At 40.1% G+C, this 7,379-nt stretch overlaps 1 non-coding gene across 1 annotated transcript; it reads left to right on the top strand.

Annotated features, from left to right (window-relative positions):
- The first annotated feature begins 5,094 nt into the window (after positions 1 to 5,094).
- LOC126940948 (U6 spliceosomal RNA) lies at positions 5,095 to 5,200 on the top strand. Its single transcript, XR_007721006.1, has one exon. It is a non-coding gene; the product is annotated as a U6 spliceosomal RNA (small nuclear RNA).
- Positions 5,201 to 7,379: the final 2,179 nt, after the last annotated feature.

Here is a 7,379-nt window from a genome sequence, read left to right as displayed (position 1 = left end):
ATATAAGTAAATGGAATGGTGTGTTCCAATAAAACCTTATTTACAGGCTGGGTGCGGTGGCTCATGTCTGTAATCCCAGTGTTAGGGTCACCCCAGTCAGACTGTTCTCCCTCCCTTCCCATAGGTCTTACAGTGCAGTCCTTTGTGACCTCCGCAGAGCTCCCCCAGGGCTAAAGACAAATTCCCCTTCACTGACCCCTCCAAGTAACTGTATAGGCTGTAGTTACAGGATGCGGTTAACATGTCTGCTCACCTCGCATAATAAAGCCGGCAAAAACATAATAAAGCCGGCATAATAAATCCTCTAGGATGCCGTCAAGACGCCTGCACCCCCGACTCAGCCCTCCTGCACACCCGACTCAGCTCCTCGACCCTGACCCAGTTCCTCTCCCTATAAAGCCCTGCTGTAGTCTGTAAGCGGGGCTGCCTCCTCTGCTTTCGTCAGGAGGTAGCCAGGCAGGACTGACAATAAGTCAGCTTGCCTGAACTTAGGTCTACTGGCCTCATTCCTTTCTCAGCTGTACTTCCAATTATCCCTTACACCCAACACTTTGAGAGGCTAAGGCGCGTAGATCACCTGAGGTCAGGAGTTCGAGACCAGCCTGGTCAACGTGGTGAAACCTCATACCTACTAAAACTACAAAAATTAGCCGGGCGTGGTGGCAGATGCCTGTAATTCCGGCTACTCGGGAGGCTGAGGCAGGAGAATCACTTGAACCCGGGAGGCAGAGGTTGCAGTGAGCAGAGATGGTGCCACTGCACTCCAGCCTGGGTGACAGAGTGAGACTCCATTTCAAAAAAAAAAAAAAAAAACCCTTATTTACGGATATATGTTTTTTATGTCACAAAATATTATTTACTAATTTAATATTGTAAATGTTTTTAAAAATGTAAAAACTATTCCTAGTTTTCTAGACCCACCCTACAACAGCAGGCAACAGGCCAGATATAGCCCATGAACTATAGTTTAACATCTGACCTTGAATGGCCACCCATGGACTAGGCTTAGCCAAGTTCATCAGCTCAGGTGCCATTATTATGCAAGATACTTCGCTCGCTGTATTTGAAGGATAAAGGAGGAAGCTATCCAGGATCATAGTGACTAAAGAATAGTTGATGTTAATAAAGAGCTAGGTATACAATGTGGTGTGGGTATTTTAATTTTTCACTTTTGCACACACAGAAATTTTACCCATTTGAACATCTTAACAAATTTCTGTCTCTTATCAAAAAAATAGGCAGGGCGCGGTGGCTCAAGCCTGTAATCCCAGCACTTTGGAAGGCCGAGACGGGCGGACCACGATGTCAGGGGATCAAGACCATCCTGGCTAACACGGTGAAACCCTGTCTCTACTAAAAAATACAAAAAAATAGCCGGGCGAGGTGGTGGGTGCCTCTTGTCCCAGGTACTCAGGAGGCTGAGACAGGAGAATGGCGTGAACCCAGGAGGCGGAGCTTGCAGTGAGCTGAGATCCGGCCACTGCACTCCAGCCTGGGCAACAGAGCGAGACTCCGTCTCAAAAAAAAAAAAAAAAGAGAGAGAGAGAAATGGTGTGGACAAAGCAATTTGTCTCTTGAAGTTAGGAATCTTTCATTAACGTACTTAGAAAAATATTTAGTTGTTACAGCACTCAGAAAGAAGCAAAGAGAAATATCTCACCAGGTTTTTGGCCAAAAATTTAGCTGAAATATTGTGGTGTGTAGGGTTAATTTCAAATTAAATGCTGTATTGTGTTTTCTGACTAAGACGTATATTCACCAAAATAGCTTATATTCTAACTCTCTGCTTTTCTTAACTTTTTAAAAACTATTTATTATTTTTCTTCTTAGGAGGAATAACATTCTCTTTTTAAAGTCCACTTCAAATCTGTTGCAATTATGATACTCATATCTATTCTCAAAAAGTTAATAAAACAGATGAGAGAATAATGAACTAAATACTTCAAATATTTATTAAAATGGTCAGTATGGTTGCATGAGACCTCTCTATACTAATTCTGTTTCTTTTCTATAAGTTTGAAACGTTTTTTGTTTTTGTTTGTTTGTTTGTTTTGTTTTGTTTTTATAGAGTCTCACTCTGTCGCCCAGGCTGTAGTACAATGGCATGATCTCTGCTCATTGCAACCTCCGCCTCCCGGATTCAAGCGATTCTCCTGCCTTAGCCTCCTGAGTAGCCGGGACTACAAGCATTTGCCACCACACCCAGCTAATTTTTGTATTTTAGTAGAGATGGGGTTTCACTATGTTGGCAAGGCTGGTCTTGACCTCAGGTGATCTGCCTGCCTCGGGCTCCCAAAGTGCTGGGATTATGGGCGTGATCCTCCACACCCAGCCATTTGAAAAGACTTTAATATAAAAATTAGAAAGAAAAACATATGGTCTATTTGTCTTCTTTCTCTCTTATTCCTTTTTATATAGTCATTCATTAAATCTTGTTAATTCTTGGTCTAAATGTCCATCACCGTGTCACAAATTACTTCAATATTAGGAATTCTCATTTTTCTTTTTATCTCATGTACTCTCTTCTCTCAATATCTAGACTAATTTCCTTTAAATACAGCCTGTGTGTTGAAATGCTTTTTTGATTGCCTGGCTCTTCCCCCAGATTGACCCTCACCACCGAAAACTTTTACCTGCTGCTTACATAAATGCGTCAATATCTTGTCCTATTTCCTCTCTCATCTCTCTCTTACTAGAACGTATTTTTTTTTTTTTTTTTTTTGAGACGGAGTATCGCTCTGTCGCCCAGGCTGGAGTGCAGTGGCCAATCTCAGCTCACTGCAAGCTCTGCCTCCCAGGTTTACGCCATTCTCCTGCCTCAGCCTCCTGAGTAGCTGGGACTACAGGCACCCGCCACCTCGCCCAGCTAGTTTTTTGCATTTTTCAGTAGAGACGGGGTTTCACCGTCTTAGCCAGGATGGTCTCGATCTCCTGACCTCGTGATCCGCCCGTCTCGGCCTCCCAAAGTGCTGGGATTACAGGCTTGAGCCACTGCGCCCAGCCTAGAACGTATTTTTCTTAACATCCTTTTGGCCTAAATCTTTCTTACCTATATGTCACAGCTCTATTTCTTAAATAAAGTATTTCCTTAGTTCAAAGATAATTTTGTAAAGGGTAGCGTTATGATTCATTCAAACATAAAATGACTACAGGCCAAATATTTTATTTACTCATTAATCAATAAGGCTGCCATGAGGCTGTAACAAGTAGTTTATAGAAGAATCCAGAGAGGAGATGCACATATGCAATAAGAAATGTTAAACTGAGTTGCTAATATAAGTAAAATTCAATATTTATAAGACAATAATGAAGCTGCCTTTGCAAAATTATAACTGAGACAATTATTACAGTGAAAGAGATCTGACCTCACTGATTCCATCTTGCTTCTAACCTCCAAGCTGTCTTTCTTCATTCCTGGGCATAGGCCAAACTAACTCTGGAAGGAACTTGGTTACTTTGGTTCAGCTTTGTTTCAGACAAAAACACTCCTTTCCCAAAACAAACACCCTTTCTTCCTGGGGACTAGACTGTTTTTGTAGGACTAACAAATTAGCCACAAGATGAGAAATTGTGGTTTAGGAGTCATGCACCTGGAGGCTGCAAGATTCTAAACCTCTCCAAATTGCTTCTGGGGATAACATCACTATTGTAAAACCAAAGATACGTGCTTGAGATATTTTGCAGATCCTGCACTCCATGGATTAGCTGGCGCAACCTGGATGGACAAAGTGGCTCATCTGGTCTTGTGGCCCCGACCCAGGAACTGACTCAGTGTAAGAGGACAGCTTCTACTTCCTATGATTCCATCTCCAACCTGACCAGTCAGCATTCTCCACTTCCCGAGCCCCTACTCACTAAATTATCCTTTAAAACTCTGATCCCCAAATTCCCGGGGAGACTGATTTGAGTAATAATAAAACTCCGGTCTCCTGCACAGCCAGCTCTGTGTGAATTACCCTTTCTCTATTACTGTTCCCGTGTCTTGATAAATTGGTTCTGTCTGTCTAGACAGCCAGTAAGGTGAACCCGTTGGGCAGTTACAACAATCAACTGGAAATACGTTAGACAAAGTTCATTCCCCTCACTAGGAATAATTTGCATTATTGTGAGTTTTTCATTATTTACTGAGTTGTAAAATATCTTAAAGGCGATGAATGTGGCATACCCAGGGAATCAGATAACCCAGGTGATTGCATAAAACAGAATGCCCAGTAATCTTGCTGTGTGTGTGCCCATTTCAAGGTCTTTTACAATTTTTCCTGACACTGAGTCACTTCTGATTTTCTTTCTTCCTTTTAAAATGTTGCCTGTGTCATGTACAGCAGTTTTGGTTCGTCCCCTTCAAACCTCCAGGGAGCTCATAGGCCAGCAGCAGTGGCATCCCCTGGGAGATTGGTAGAACACACATTCTCAGGCCCTGCTCCAACCTCCTGAATCAAAACCTGCATTTTAACAAGATCGTCAGGCAACTTACGTGAACATTAGAGTCTTGGAAACAGTGGCCTATACTACATTAACTAATGCTACTTACTAAGTTGGTGGTCTTGCATTGTTCACTATTTTGTTACTATATCTCATATTTCTTTATTTCCAAAATATTTAGAATATAGCTTTAAGCAAATAAGGGAATTGAATCAAATTAATTAATTAATTAAATCTTTTTTCTCAAAATGAGGCAGATGCTGGCACTGTTTTCCATTACTAAAGGTTCTTAAACGGCTTTAAAATTTACCTGTCGTCTGACTCGTCTGACACTTGTGGAGGCTGCAAGTCATAGCTGAGCTCATACTGTACTGGAAAAATGAATAATGGAATTTTCTTTTATTCCGTGAAAGGTTTAAGAAATGTGCTATAACTTTTTTATACATAAATAAAAGACATCTCAAATAGTAAGGGAAGAAAGATCAAGTAGGTATGTTACTCATTCAAGTTCCCAAATAGGAGAATTTGTCTTGTTTTACTTAATGTATGTGATATTCTCAACAGGGCTAAGTTCCTGAAGACATTAAACAAGAGTTTTGATCTCCCAGTCTTAGCAAGTCTGAATTCAGTCAATTCCACACATGAGTCAAATACACTTTTACAAGACTTATGGTGCTCTCTTTGGCAGCACATATACTAAAAAATTGGAATGATACAGAGATTAATGTGACCTCTGCACAACGATGCCATGTAAATTTATGAAATAGTCCATATTTATTTGAAGAGAAAAAGCCTGCTTTCTGACTGATTGCCTTGAAGGGGGAGAAAAAAAAAAGAACCTATTTTTGTGGATCATTTACCAATCACGCCACATAAGAATTTATTTTAGTATATTTTATTTTTTATAAAATTGCTAATGCCAAAGCTTTGTATTAAAATAAATAGTAAAATAAAAATAAATAAATAATAACAAGAGTTTTATGAACTGAAACTAAACTTCTCAAAACCATCTAATATGTTCTTGTTAAGTTTAGGCATATTATTAAGACTAATTTAATTATCAAAAAAATAGCAGGAAAAATGTCCATTTATATTTTCACACAGGAACACATTACAATGAGTTGTTCTGGTTGAAAAGTAAGCATTTTTTACCATGAAAAAATATTACTTTATTTTTAGTGTATCGGAGGTTCAGCTGAACTTTCTCTCTCATGTAATTAGTTAATTAGTAATCAAAGCTATTTCAAATTTTTTTTTCCCTAAACAATGAACCCATAATTTCTTTTTACACATTTTATACATCATATCCACAAATGGGTAGCTCATATATTTTCATGTAGGAAAAACTTCTTAAAAATTCAAATTTTGAAGTGCCAAGTTCTATTCTACTTATGCCTTATTTCTAAAGGGAAAGTAATCTAAAATTTAAATGCAAGAAGGTGTTTTCAGTTGTTTGGTATCCAACAGTCACCTCTCTGCCTGTACATAGACCATTTTCCCATAGCTCCTTTAATATGACAGGGAAGGTAGTGCATAATATTTCCACTTCCTGTACGATCTCACAATAAAGAAAAAAGCATTGTTTGCTCTGCAAATAATAATAAAGACTTAGGTTACGAGTCTTGAGTTCCATGATATGAATCTCACTTCCTGCTCCAGTCATTGGATTTCAATTGACATAAAATACACTGATCTATACATATTTGCTGTGGTATTAAATTAAACAGCATAAATTACAATGCCAGCACGTGAGGTGGCTCACACCTGTAATTTCAGTGCTTTGGGAGGCCAACGCAGGAGCATCACTTGAAGCCAAGAGTTCAAGATCAGCCTTGGCAACATAACAAGATCCCCCTCACTACAAAGTATTAAGAAAACAAAAAAATTAGCTGGATGTGGTGGTGTGTGCCTGTAGCCTTAGCTACTCAGGAGGCTGAGACGGGAGGTTCCCTTGAGCCCAGGAGGTTGAGGTTGCAGTGAGCTACGATCATGCCACTGCACTCCTGACTGGACAACAAAGTGAGACACTGTCTTTAAAAAAAAAAAAAAATTACAGAGGGCCAGGCGCGGTGGCTCACGCCTGTAATCCCAGCACTTTGGGAGGCCGAGGCGGGCGGATCATGAGGTCAGGAGATGGAGACCATCCTGGCTAACATGGTGAAACCCTGTCTCTACTAAAAATGCAAAAAATTAGCCGGGCGTGGTGGCGAGCACCTGTAGTCCCAGCTCTTCAGGAGGCTGAGGCAGGAGAACGGCGTGAACCCGGGAGGCGGAGCTTGCAGTGAGCCGAGATCATGCCACTGCACTCCAGCCTGGGCGACAGAGCAAGATTCCGTCTCAAAAAACAAAAATTACATTGCCAACAATTAATGTTAAGGTAAATTTTATACGAGAAAGAAAATTTCATCACGTATCACTTCCATTTTTATTCCGTTTTTTCCAAAACCACAATGGAATTAATAAATGAACAAACAATCCAAACCTTTGCAGCCAGGAATGATAGCTTTCCAATTTTCAAAACTCTTTAAACTCATTTTGGATCTGCATAGTTTCATAACCTACCCTGAGGGAAGCTTTTCTTCAATTGTTTTCTTAGTTAATGTACAGGCTTCTGCTAGTTTTGGTGTGTGGTTGATCAAGGTGCTACCTCTCTTGCCCATGCTTGTTTTGGTGTCTCATTTTGTATTTGAGGCTTTGACTCACAGAGCTTCCTGTTTTATAATCTTCTGACTCACCAGGAGAGGGAAAATGAGTATCAAATCTCATGTCTTGAAATTTTGTCATATAAATTAGTTTACCTTTACCCATACTGAAGGAATCTGAATCCATCTGAAAAATCAGCGATATCACGGATGTCAGGAGATCGAGACCATCCTGGTACATACTAAAAATCCAAAGGAAAGAAAATCGGGAAGCTTGCATGATTAAAGAGCATACTGGCACTCCGTCAAAAAAAA

The sequence above is a fragment of the Macaca thibetana genome, chromosome 17 (genome assembly GCF_024542745.1).
Source record: "Macaca thibetana thibetana isolate TM-01 chromosome 17, ASM2454274v1, whole genome shotgun sequence".
NCBI classification, from domain to species: Eukaryota; Metazoa; Chordata; class Mammalia; order Primates; family Cercopithecidae; genus Macaca; species Macaca thibetana.
The sequence above is the reverse complement of the archived record's forward strand: the minus strand, read 5'-3'. Positions and strand labels throughout refer to the sequence as shown.